Consider the following 14098-nt stretch of genomic DNA (forward strand, 5'->3'; position numbering starts at 1 on the left):
GTCTCATGCATGTCTGCCCTGTTCTCAGTGCTTACCTTCATGTCTGGTACAGAGTTGTAGCAAAACTAATAGTGTTTATGAAGCACTTATTATAGAACAGGGAAAGTGTTAATTTATTTACATACATTATCTCCTTTAAAGGGGAAGAACAAGAGCAAGCTATGTTTTAGTAAGGGAATGTGGCAGAAAAGTGCAGATTGGGTAAGAGATTTCTTACAGGGAGTCAATTCAGGGTGATATTTTAGCAATTGAGAATTTAAAAGAAAACTATATTAGTGTAGAAGCAATAAACATTAAGTAGAGAGCACTTATAGTGATTCTTATAGATGATGGATGGATGGATAGATGGATAGATGGGTGGATGGATGGAGAGCTCAGCACATGTTTCTTAGAACTTAACTTTAGGGCAGCCCGGGTAGCTCAGTGGTTTAGAGCCGCCTTCAGCCCAGGGTGTGATCCTGGAGACCTGGGATCGAGTCTCACATTGGGCTCCCTGCATGGAGCCTGCTTCTCTCTCTGCCTGTGTCTGTGCCCCTCTCTCTCTGTATCTCTCATGAATAAATAAATAAAATCTTAAAAAAAAAACCTTAACTTTAACTTACAAGTCTTACTAATTTTGGTGTGATAAGTATTAGGACTAGAGCAGCAACTCTCTGATGCGGGTACAGAAGCAGCCTGTATGGCAACATCCTGGGAGGAAACCGAGTCCAAAGCAGACATGTTGTAAGAGATGTAATATGGGATGGCTTTTGAAAATAGATATATAAAACTCTATGTATTAGGTTCAAAATAAACTGTTCAAAAAAAACTGTTCAGGTGGATGTGAGAGTCTGTTATATAATTTAGAATATTTTTAAATAAAAAATGAAGCTTCAAGAAAAGGAATTGTAAACTTAGAGATTGTAGGCAGAGGGTTATGGTCAAAAGCAGGGACCGCGGAGTCAGAGTGCCTGGTTTGAATTTTTGCTCAGACATTACCAGCTGTAGATCTTGGGTCCAGTTCTTATTCTCTGAAGTGACAGCACCTTCTCTGTTGGGGTGTTGTGGGATGTGGCGGGTGCTCACTGGTGTCTGGATTTACCTCCTGGTACAAACTCATTTCTTAGCACTAGTGGGAAAGGAGCATTTACTGCATTTGTGCTTCACTTTATGTTTTCAACTGGCTTCAGTTGTGTTTTGTAGATGAGTTAGAAGAAATTTTGCACGTTTTCTATTAAGAATGGCAATTTTATATTCTAAAATACCCTGAAAATACCTTGTTAGCATGTAGCCTGAGTGCATTTGGTTCTTCCACATAATTCCTGGAAAAAGTTGTAGTGTGAACAAATGTTAGTGGTGAACATTTACTGCATACAGTGTATTGGTCCCTAGTGTATCTAGTTTATTCCTATTTGATGGGATTCTCAAGATCATTGGTTTTAAATGTTCACTGAGCCCTGCTTTTTGCCATTTGTTGTTTTAGCTATTTGTCAAACATCTTAACAGGAAGAACCCTTAAGATATGCCATATTCCAAATATCCAGAGAACTAATTAGTGCCTATATATTTCAAGGGAAAAATATTAGGTCCTTAAGGAGATTTGCCAGGGAAATCAGAATGCCTAATAATGAAGGAAGGAAGGAAGGAAGGAAGGAAGGAAGGAAGGAAGGAAGGAACCCCTGAAGTACGAACCTAGTGAGGTCCTTCTACTCTCTGCCTTTTTGCTTTCCCTGGTTTCCATACATTTGCCATATTTCCTCAATTCTGTTGTTCTCTATACCTTTACCTTGTATTATTTTTTTTCCTTTAATACTTACCCCAACTTATCCCATGTTTATTTGCTTTTCTTACTGTCTGTTGTCTTTTCTTGCTGTCTTGCTATTGTCTCTTCTTACTTATTGTCTTTTCTTACTGTCTACACCCCCACCTGAATGTAAGCCAACATGTGCAAGACTTGCGTTTGTACACTGCTCTGTTCTCCAAAGCCAGTAGAGTGGCTGGCCCATAGCAGAAATTCAGCAAATATTTATTAAATGAGTACATGTAGAGTGAGAAGCCTGTGTTTGGTAGAGAGTCTTCAGTAGGTTATGTGGGCACATCAGTGTGTTCTTATAAATATGGTTTGCTGAAGTTACTGGGATGTTTGCTCATGAAAACATAAAACAGAACTTGGAAAACCAGAAGTACCAATGGAAAAATTTCTAATAACTCTCCAACTATGAGGCAATGATTTCAGATTTTGGTGTATTACCTTTCATGTATTTCATAGCATAATTATGTGTTTTCTTGGATATCTTATTTTGTACCCTCCATGTTTCAGTTAGTACTGTGTCATCAGTATCATTTTATGTTTTTGTGAAAGTGTTTGTAAATGTTCCTGTTTAAAAATGATGAAATAAAAGTACATTTTTTGCCGCCTTCCAAACAACAACAGGAATAGTGAAACACAGAGAAAAAAATTCATCTCTAATGAAATAAGTCATTAGCAACAACCCCAGAGCACTTGAAGTACACCTGCAAAGTGTGTCACGTTTGGGTACAGGTTAAGGAAGATATAAGAACCCATACTTATGTTATCATCTTGGACCTTGAGCAAGGTGCAGATTTCCTTCAGATTCCATGTACTGCTGTAAAGGACTTCTCTAGAGTCCCTGAAGTATGTGACAAGACATAGATCTGCGGAGAGACTGTGGGAGAAGTTGAGAATGGCTCTGTCCAACACCCAAGTGCCACCACTGAAAGGCAGGAAGAACTGGAGGAGAAACCATTCTGATGTGCTATTTTAATTTTCCTACCCCTGGCTTACTGGCTCAGGTAGCCTGGTCAAAAGACATGCAGAAAGGAGAGAGAACAGATAGCCAATGCCCAGAAGGTCTTTGCTACAAGCCACCTTGGAGCATGCCTTGGATGGAGCTCAGGACATTCTGGAAGAGAGCCAGCCCTGGCTTTTAGGGAAGTTCATTACTTATTTTAGACTCTGAGAACATACTAAGACACTAAATAGTATTTTGTATTTAGACAATTTAGACACTAAATAGTTTTTCCCTGACCTATTTAGTAGAGAGACACTGCCACTAGGGAGAAAAGAACCCATTAAGATTAGAAGTAAGAATGAAATAGCTGAGCCTGTGCAAACTCTGTGTAGTTTACAGAAAGAGGTTAGTACAAAGATAGGAGCCATAAATCAAAGATTAAGCAACATGGCACAAAAGGGCATGTGTTTCTGTAATTGTAAAATGAGCTTTGCAGCAGAAGGTGAAGGCAAGCTTTTCAAATTTCTGGAATGTCACTGTTTATTTATGAGCCAAGATAAAACTCATTTTTAGATAAATGACTAAATTGAAATACTATAATGCATACCATTCAAGCACTGTTATGGTTTAAAAATGTGACTATAAAAATGTCACATTATCACGGAACCTATTTGTTGGTTAGGTATTTTTCGAGTCCCATCTACTCTGTTTATTGACTCCCACTAGGTTTCACTACTGCCTGCTTTGGATAGCCAATACACAGTAGCTGTTGTAAAAGCCAGCTACAGGCTTTTCTACTACACAGTCCGGAAGATCTCAGGACCTCGTGAAACCATAGCTAAAACTGTTGACCATGATGTTCAATGAAGAAGATATAAGATTGACAAAGACCATTTACCGTAAAGCCATGGGCTCCTCAAAATTCTAGGTCAAGTTTGATTTGAAGCTTTACATCTTGCGTTCCAGTTTTTCTACCACTGCCCTTGAGCGCTCAAGCTATGATGGCATCTCCCTACCATATTTAACCAAGGCAGAGCTTATTCTAGAAGAGCACACGTCCTGCGTGTTGTGTACTTTGCAGGATATGAATTGAGATCCACCATCAGTATTAGTAAATTGCATTTTACATGTTCTCTGAGGCTGCAAATGAAATGTTTACAGGCAGATGACAATAAGAAGTCAGAAATACTTGGAGATGGAATCTATGCTATGGTGGACAGGAGGAGATGGCAGCCCCAAGAAGGAACTGATCAACGTGGAAGACTCGAGCTTTGTGAAGAGGAGAGGAGTGAATCACAAGGATGAGTCGGGAAACACCAAGAGAGGATGCTGTAGCATGCTCACATTCTCCAGGGTAGTTATAAGAAGAGGAACTTCAGGAAAATGAAATTAGAATGACAAACTAATACTGGCAAAAATATACATATGCCACATGCATGTACAGGTCAGCAGATTTCATCTTCAGGGTAACTAACCCAGTGATGGTAGGAATGATTAAATACCTCCACTATATAGATTGAAAAAAAAATAGCTTAGAAAAAGTTAAAATAACTTGCTCAGGTCACACAGCTAACAAGAGGCCTCGCTTGGGATTTGAGCCTGGGGACCTTAGATCAAATCTGTGCTCTTGACCATTATCCTGTCTGGTCTCTTTCAGACATGGGTGACTCAGATGATTTATCAAGAGTCTAACTCTTTAACTGTTTATTGTATGAATGAGTTGGCAGGCAGATCTTTGTTCAGGGTCAACACCTGAGTAATTCATACTCATGAAAGGTCCAGCAGAGAGGTGATGAGTTAGAGAGGGCACATGAGTTCCTGTCAGTAGGACTAGGTAGTAAAATTGAGGGAGGGAAAACATAGGGCAGATTACAGAAAATATTTTAATAGCAAAGCCTTATCTGGAAAATGTGGATTCATGTTAGAAAAAGTGTTTCTTGTAAAAGTTCTATTTTGTGATTGAAAAATATCTTATTAAAAACCATGCTAATGTTATGCACCTCTGTAGTCTGGATTAAGTAGCATATGGAATATTGCATTGTCACTGCTATTCAAATGTATGAAACACTGATTTGGGGTATGTGTTCAGTAATTTGTCGATTATTCCCTCAAATTAGGCCCCTCTGGGCAAAAGGGATACTAACCCTAAAGGTGTGGATTTAGTTATTGCAGTTTCCAGGAAATGTTATTAAATTGCAAGAGATATTATTAAATCAGTGAACATTTGGCTGGAGGGTACTTTTAAATGCATTTGACAAAATGCCTTCACTTTAAACAACTAACTCAGTTGAAAGAGAGGGAGGAAGACTTCAAGGCAACTCAAATACCTATCTTCAAGCATTTTTCGTTTCCATTTTCTTAACAACCAAGATACTCTTGAATTTTATTTCCAATTAAAATTTTAGCCTTCATCTTTTAGTGGAATATGGTTATTGGGGTGGAGAGGGAAGGAAACAGTTCTGTAGAGCAGTTTAAGTTGACCGATTGCCAAGGACCCAAAAGATCGGCTTCCTCATTGGTCATGTCTAAGCATTTGTCTTTACAATATCAAAATAATCGTTCATTTCTACCAACCACTCAATTTTGTGGACACACAAGCAAAACTAATCATTGGGCTTCTTTTCTCTCATCTTTTTCAACCTAAAGCACCCATTTGAGGTTGTAGAGACCAGCTCTTAGGAAACCCCAGCTCTTAGGAAACATAAAAGATGTCTATGTGATGATGGTATAAGATACCTGATCGCAGAAAACTTTAAAGCATGCTGAGACTTGGCAGATGGTTCCTTTGGACTATACTGTTGCATGTCAGGTGTCTTGGAAACAAAGTCTGGGTAGGAAGTTGATCAGAGAGTTCTCTTGAGATCAACCCCTGTGGGAAGTAGGGAGGGAAGCACAGGTGAGCAGAAGTAGGTGTGCTCAGATCCAGCCAAAGGCCTCAGTCCATGGGTAAAGCACTCTGAAGCCAGGAGTGTCCTTCAACAGGGCATCCAGTTGGGGCAGGGAGGCCTGGCCTGTGTAACTCCATGCCAGCCAGTCATTGAAGGCAGACTGCCTCTGGAGAGTGGCTCTCTCCAGCCAGGGACAAGTCCCAGAGAAAGCAGACAGTTGAGGGCAACATCCTTTCTAGCAGCTGGGGAAGTTAAGTGCTCTGGGCAATACACAGTCGTGCTATCGATAACTAAACTATGACTATTATTACTAAACTATGGCCACTTACCAAAATATTTTGAAATTTTGGGAAAACACTGGAAATAATTAAAAATAATATATACATTTTATTCTAGACATTTAGGTTATATATAGTGTTAACACAGAAACCTCATTTTACAAAGAAAATCTCAGAGGAATTTTGTTACTTGAATAAGTCCGGTTTTGCTTGGAAAAGGGGAGGAGGCTCTATCTTTAGTTACATACTGGTTATCGCAAGAATTAGTGTGCATGTGTGCATGAGCATGTGTAATAGATAGAGCCACTTTTAATCTTGGGCACCTTATGGGGAGCTCAGTGTATTTCATCTGTGTGACTCTCCTGTGAGGAAGGTACTAGTGTCCTGATTCTACTGATAAATAAACAGACTCACAGAGGTCAAGTGACTTGTCCAAGATCACACAGCTAATTAGTGGTGTAATCATGACTCTAAATCAAATTCACCCAAATCAAAGCCCTTTTTATTGGTCCTTTGCTCCCTAGTTAGTTCTAATCCTTGAACTTTGGCCAGAGATTTTCTGCTTCAGTAGATAACTTTCTACCCTTGTTTTAATGATGTTTCATCTAGGTTTTTGTTCTTCCTAACTGCAGAAATTTGATATTTAAACTGGGAGTGTTTATCACATTTGACCCTTGCCACAACCTCTGTAGATAAAAGGCAAGTATGTTTATCCCCACCTATCAAGACTGTAGAGCTGATGCAGTAGCCCAACATCCTGTGAGAATGGTCACTTCTGGGATGGCTCTTGCCCTGTCCTTGTGCCCCATTTAATAGATGAGTTAGCAGGTAAGGGAAATTCATGATGCTAAAATGTGGGAGTCAGGGGTAAAGCTGAGTATACTGATTCCAGAGCCCATGCTTGATTTCTCCTTCAGTGAGATTAGCCTGGGAAAGACTCTGTGTGCATGTCAGTGTGTGTAGTATGTGCAGAAACAAACCAACCTTTAAATGACCCCACGTTATAATAACTTCATTTATGATGACGTTTTGGAACTAGTAAAAAGAAATTATTGGAGTGGCCACTAGGAAAAATAGAAGCATATCAACTTGAAGTATGTGACTTTGGGAATGAATTGAAACCTTATTTAAATTAGAGTAACTTCCTGTGGGCTTCTCATTCGATTAGGATGCCTGAACTGTGTTGTCTTACACTGTGTTCTATATTCTGAGAAAAAAAGTTCCCTGCTCCCTACAGTTGCCTCAGGTTACAAATGATGCAACATTTCTTTTGCTCTGTGACAGTCGGCTTCCTCCGGTTGGTTTGACAGCACAATTGAAGTAGACAAGGTTCTCTTATTCCTTTGCTTATTTTAATAGGGTATGGCTCGTGTCAGATAATCCAGGAGGACTTTAAGACATTCATCAGATTTTCATATAATTTTTCATCTTCTGTAGTAAAAAAAAAAACAGGAATGAGAGTCACTGTAGTATTTTTCGTCACATATATTCTTTGATGTAATGAAGTAAATGACATAATCTTAATGTGAGGTATTTTATGTCTTTGCTCAGGCAACTGTTACTTTATTCATATGTCTTTGGTTTCAGCTCAGACCTTAATTTAATGGAGGATTTCAGGAACAGCTGGATGGAACAGACATTTTTTCCCATGATGGATGCAGTGTTCCATATATATTGTGTAATTCTGCATTAGAAATTACTAGGGATTTTAGTATTAAAAACAGGTGACAATATGTTTGCTTTTTGAAATGCAGAAAGGAGGATATTTTTACATAAACATACAGAGATTTGAATATATCATGACCCCATAAACACACACGTGTGTGCATTAACAACTGCGAGTCAGCCAGCTGAAAAATACGCATTCACAATTTATCTATATTAATCTAAACGCCTGCAAACTGGATTATCACTACTAGCAGTCAAGGCCAGCTAAGGATTTATTATTCATTTTTTACTATTCTGGGTATTAAAATGGTCACAGAACTGCAATAATACTGTTTCATATTTATACATGCATATTATCAAATTATGCTGACACTGACAATTTATAAACGTTTATGAATGGGAACCACATGAAAGATATCTGAGTTCTCTTTTTTGTTTCCTACAGTGAAGTCAGAAATCAAGGACTAATAAAATACCTTGAAATTCATATATAATGTACAACAATTTAATAAAGACTTTTGGGTCACAATGTTACTTTAGATTCCTATAGCATTTGTGTGTCATTTGAGTCTGTTGGCCCAAGTCTTCAAGGGAATGCTCATTTCCTAAAACCTCTTTATCGGCTAAACATAAGAGTTGATAGCAGGACTCCCATGCACCTCTGCTTCTAGGGCAGGCGTACTGAAGTCATCTGAGTACAGAGTCAGAAAGAGGGAGAGGGAGAGGGGCTCAGATATCATACAGTGGGGAATGGTGTTAACTGGCAATTGAGTGGTGTAGGTATGGTGTGAAGGAGGCAGCTGGGTTTGTGATCACTTGGGAAGGTAGTGCCAATTTTTCCACATCTGATTTTTAAGAGAAGACAAAAATATGGTTGTTTTTGTAAAATGCCTTATTTTTAGAAGACTGGAGTAGGCCAAATCAACCCAGTATGTGAGCTACATGTGGCCCAAAGGCCTCCAGCATTCATATCCTCCCATTAGTCATAAAAACTGGAATCCTGAGTTGTCTTCCATTTTATATATGTGGGGTGCCACTATAGTTTTTGTAGGAAAATGATCTCATAGAATCTTCAAAATAGAATCAAAACCAATTTTGGATAGGCTGAAATTTTCTTCTTCAAGTATTAAAAAAAAAATCTCCCCAGTTTTCTTGTTTAAGCCATGGATATGTACTTTTCAGCCAAATAGAGAAGGAAGGGGTGGGATCCTGTTTTATTTGGGATATTGTCTTTTACTATTGATTGGTCCAAAATAGGATACCAAATTTCCTTTTTGCCATTTATATCTCAGCAGGAGATTTCCTGTCTTGAGTCAAGCCTTTGTGGCCTGTTTTTTTTATCTGATCATTTGTCCATCTGATAGCCTTGATATGTTTTTATAACATTTCTTTTTTTTTACAGAAAATGTAAGTGCTATTTATGGAAAGCAAGCCGGTCGGCTGTGAAGGGTCTCTGGTGATTTCTCAAGTTGTTTTCACGTTCGACTGATACTGGCTTCTAGAACAGAAGTCTGGGAACTAGCCCTGAATGTGAGATCCCCGAACATGGGTTTCTTTCCTTTCCAAGTCTGTCTTCAGGGGCAGAGAGAAAAGATGAATGAGGATGGAAAATAGATGCGTGTCGCTGAGCGGGAGGTTAATTATATTAATTTCAGCCTCAACCCAGCATGAAGACCATATAATAATCTATAAAAAATGGAATGCCAACAAGGAGCCAAACTACGATTACCTTTTTTTTTTTTTTTCCCTGAGAGCACAATATGTTAGAGTCATCAGGAGCTCATAAATTGCCCTTACAAGCAGTTTAGAAAAGGATGCTGTATGGAGCCTACTTCAAATTGGAAACTGTGGGGAGATTCTTTTCCCTGTTGCACTTGAGGTATTTTTTCCATGTGTTGAGTTTCATTTTGGTGGTTCGTTGGAGAACATGGGAATTCTGCTGGGCTTCTCCAGCCTGTGATAGATGAGGAGGGGTCAAGATGCAATTGAGTTATTTTAAATACTGAAGAGCCAAATGTAAATAGTACTCTGCAGTGCTGTTCCCTCCTTGTAGATGTGAATACAGGGATCCATCATGGTTCCCCCTCATTTGCGCTAAGTTACCTGGTGAGAATTACATGGTGGATGAGAATGGGAATCAGTAGAAGGAGTGATGAAACATTCCAATTTCTTCCAGACACCGGCCTCTCCCTTCCCTCATTAGGGAAACTCTGGTTCTCTCCTTCATCAGTAAGAATTACTGGGCTACAGACCAGTGAAGACTGTCGACATCTTGAAGCAGAGGAATAGTTTTCAGAATATTTACAGCACTCGTGAAAGTAACTCAGAATGTTGGGTGATCTGCCCTCAAAGTATTTGACTTTGTCCATTGTGCGTATTATCTTCCCTACTTACTATTACTTTGTCTTACAAATGTAATTTCAATGACCCCCTTTGTTGAAACACGGGAACACTTCTATTTCATTCTTCCAAAGAAGTGCATGATCCTACAATGCCGCGGAAATCTTGAAGCAAATTTTACTACCTCGTCACCTGTGTCTAGACAAATTTATTAGGCACTTGCTGATGGTGAGTAATACCTGTTTATTAAGCTGATTTTCAGGCTGCTTACATGAGAGCTTCCATAAATTAGCTTTAGTACCTTAGAACTTAAGCTTAAACAGAGATTAGGCATCCATAAATTGAACCAAGTGATCATGGTCTAAGACGGAAGAAAAATGTCTTTTAATGCATTTTTGGCCCTCCACTCCTCCCTCTCTTTCAACCCCAGGAGCCTGCTTTACCATAAGGAAGGACATATTTAAAGTTAAAATCTCTAGTGCCAGAAGTTTCTACGTTATGTCTTGGCTAACCAGTGAGGATAATCAGCACCTTGTCTCTCTTAAAACTGACAGGATACATTTTTAAAGTGTTGAAAGAGAAGTACACAGAGCTTGCAGGTTGAGCAGTCTCTTCCCTGGCCTCCCGGAGATTGTGAAACCTTAGTTGTTTTTAGTTGTCAGGGTAATGAACTATGGTCAGTTAAATAAATGGGGCTACTTTACTGATTGGCATTTTCTAGCTAATACGGAAGAATTTGAAGTGCACACTCTGAACTAGAAAAATTGACATTATTCCTCGCGGTGTTCATCTTGTTTGGTTTTATGGTACCTTTTCTGAAAGGAATAATCCTTTTCCCAGTTGGGTAGACTTGTCAGCTGTTTACTATGTTAAAAAGGCAAACCATATAAGGACTTTATTTTACCTTTTGGAAATTAACCCAGTCTTATATTTTAGATGAACGCTACTTAACCTCTCTGTACTCCAACAAATGCAATGACCCTCCCAATTTACTTGGCACTTACATTCAGAAGACAGTAGCATTGTGTATGCCTCTTGTCGCTTTAAAATTGTGCTGCCTTCAGGACCTCTTCAGAAGAGCAGGAACAACCTTTGTCTCTTGGAGATCTCTGGAAACCATTGTCTTTGGACAGGGTCCACCACTTGAAACCCACCCCTACTATCTTGGAAATGCTGGATAAGAAGAGATACATGGTGGTGCAGTGGGAATAGCCAGCACTTACGTAAACAATACCCCATCCTGAATTTCCAAAGTCCTTTGTCTCTCATAAATTCACTTCTCAATTATGTCATAGAATCAAAAGTTCAAGGAGTATAACATAAACTTTAAGACCACTTCTCTAGCAATTTTAAATACAACATGCTTTCAATCTGCAAGCCACCTTTCTTTCTCTCTCGGAGAGAGGGACTAACTTCTGTGGATGAAGATGCTTGGGGTGTTTTGGATTTTAGCTGTGTATGCCCACCAGCTGCATGTTCTCTGCACCACTGCTCTGGTTGTCAATATTAATACACTCTCAAGTAAGCAGTTTTTGGGTTTTCCTTTCCTCTTCTTCTACTCTTCTCTTGAATGGTTGATCCACTCTTGTCTGGTTGCCCAAGTATTTACATCAAAGGGTGGAGAAGACTGAGCTGGGTGGTTTTGGGGAGGAGCCAGCACTGCCCTGTTGCCTCCTGGTGGGCCTCACTGCTCCCAGTACTTAGGTCCTTATGTAGTGTCCACAGGGATGACAATTGCCGGCTCCCAGTGCCTCCAGCAAGGTAAGATCTGGCATCTCTTGGCCATGATTCAGATTGTTGGAAATGGATTTAGATACTTAAAGAAAAGGCACAATCCTCTCAATCCACGTGCACCTGCTCATCATAACTGAAGCCTATGGAGTGCGCAGTAAAGCTCAAGTGTTCTCAGATGATCTCTCATTTATCCTCATGATAGTCCTACAGGAAACTTTGATGACCACTATCCCCAATTTACGGATGAGTTTTGAGACTTATAAAAAGTCATGGAACTTGCCTTTAGTTATTCCTCAGGTAAGTGGACTCAGCCCTGACTTTAGAGCCCAGGCGCTTACCACTGCCCTGTGTCCTCCCAACTGTCTCTCTCACCGACACGTAAATACCTTCCACAGTGTTAGCTCCTTATCCTGTCACTTGTTTTCATGGCAACAGGATGATAGCAGGCCTTGCTCTTTTTCCAGTGGCAGAATGTTTAAGATGCGTTGTTCTTAGAGATGGCTTGTAAGTGATTTTTTGCAATGGATATGTGAAACTCTATCTCCATATTTGCCTTAAGTAAGAAACAAAATAGAATCTCTCTTCTTTCTTCCTCTTGTACTTGTGATTACACTTGAATGGTAAGAGATGCCAGGGCAGATGGCATCTTAAAATAGTGTTAGCAAATATGTTCGCTAGTTAAAATTATAGAAGTTTTTCATACCAACCAGATTTGCCAGTAACACAATGAAAACTGAATTTTTAACGCTAAAACCTACTTGGGCACTTAGCTCTCAAACTCAGCCAACGAAGTGTTATTTTCTGCTTGCTTCTTAAGTGTAGAGCGCAAAGTACTTAGAGAACTAAATTCTTGCCAGACAAGTCATTTTCTTGTGTTCCTCTTGATCTCCCCTCCTCACAATTAGTGCTGTCAGGTCTTTCATTCAATTAGAAACATATCATTAGAGTAGGAACACGTTTTTAAAAATTCAATAATTAGGACTGGGGGCTGTTGAAATTGCACCATGTTCAGTTATGGGGTATTTGAAAGAACAAGAGTTTGGCTTTTATGTGGAAGCAGTTATTTTATCTGAAGTAATGAGATGTTAGTAATTTTATCTTGCTTTAATCGACCACTGAGACTGTTAATGTAAATAAGCTCTGTGTGGATATTCTTAATGGATCCTCTGCCCTTGTTTTCTCCTAGGTAGGTGTAGTGAGGCTTTCAGAGAGGCCAAGCATGCCTTGTCTTCAGTGGCAAGATTTCTTTCTCCTGACATTTCAGTTCTCCTGACACTTGGGGCGATCATTTGCTATTGTGTGGCTATCCTGCTGTGTTGTAGGATACTTGGCAGCAGCCCTGGCCTCTACCCAGCACCACCTTCCTCCCAGTTGTGACAGTCAGAAATGTTTAGAGATCACCAAGAATCCCATAGGACCACATATTACTCCACATTGAGAACCATAGTTCTTTGGTTCTCCAAATGAGAAACCACAGTTAGGGATCGAAATATCCACTCTTTAGATGGCCAAGCTGAGGTGGAGAACATGCATAACATCTAAAGCCAAATGGAATTGTTTTGTCTTATCAGACATCTCTGCCCAGCTGTCATCTTACCAAGCCTTCCATAACCACTCTGTTGTGAAGTACAACTCTGATGACCATCACCCTCACCCCGCTCTACTCATCTTTCTAGCTTCCTCCCCAATCCAAAGTTCCATATTTAATGCTCTGTTACGTTTTTCCCCCATCAAAATGCAAGCTACAAGAGAGCAGGAAATTTGTGTTACATTCAGTACTGTAACTGCACCTAATTTGCAATCCATGAATAATTACTGGATAAATGAGTTGATTATTTAGAGACGCTTGCTGCAAAAGGTAGAGTCAGAATATTAAAGAGCACAGATACAGCTTGAAATAAATTGAGAGAATTTTTAATGAGGAAGCATGGCTTCAGGTATGACAGTTCTACCTAATGGTTTTTGGTTTTATAATTAATTATTCTACAATTGAGACTTAGGTTTTTTGTTTTTTGGTTTTTTTTTTACTTCATTTGATGTCATTAGTTACACTAGAGTCTATTTTTCACATCAAGAAAACAATGGCTTCAGATAAAAGAAAGAGCTGTAAGGGAATGAAGGAAAGCCCAGATGATGCATGAAGTGGGAAGACACTAGGAAAATCCCGACATTTCTTACACAGTCTATGAAAATATATCAGTAAGGAAAAGGCAGTTAGGTAGTTTCCCTGGAAGGAGTAAAAAGACAAGTACAATATTCCTTTGAACGCCTGTTTTGTCGTCACTGAACTCAACAACCCATGTTTGGAATAGAAAGCAAATAATTTCTCCACTGAGAGTTTAAAATTTTCATTCTTTTTTTTCAAAACTCTTCTCATTTCATACTTTACTTTTTCAGCTCCCTAAGTGTAAGCAACTGCAGCTATTTTTAAGTACTGTTACACTCAGCCTTCCTTTTG

The 14098-nt window shown here is 39.3% G+C and overlaps 1 protein-coding gene across 15 annotated transcripts in view; it reads left to right on the forward strand.

The window, feature by feature from the left end:
• SNCAIP (synuclein alpha interacting protein) overlaps nt 1-14098 on the forward strand; it is a 148771-nt gene that overhangs the window by 18352 nt on the left and 116321 nt on the right. The window contains exon 3 of one of the 15 annotated variants that reach the window (XM_077911406.1): nt 8969-9096. The exons of 13 other annotated variants lie outside the window; for them this stretch is intronic. The gene's annotated coding sequence lies outside the window, so the exon portion shown is untranslated. One more of the 15 variants, XM_077911407.1, reaches the window with a different exon arrangement.

Source organism: Canis aureus, chromosome 10, assembly GCF_053574225.1.
Source record: "Canis aureus isolate CA01 chromosome 10, VMU_Caureus_v.1.0, whole genome shotgun sequence".
NCBI lineage: Eukaryota > Metazoa > Chordata > Mammalia > Carnivora > Canidae > Canis > Canis aureus.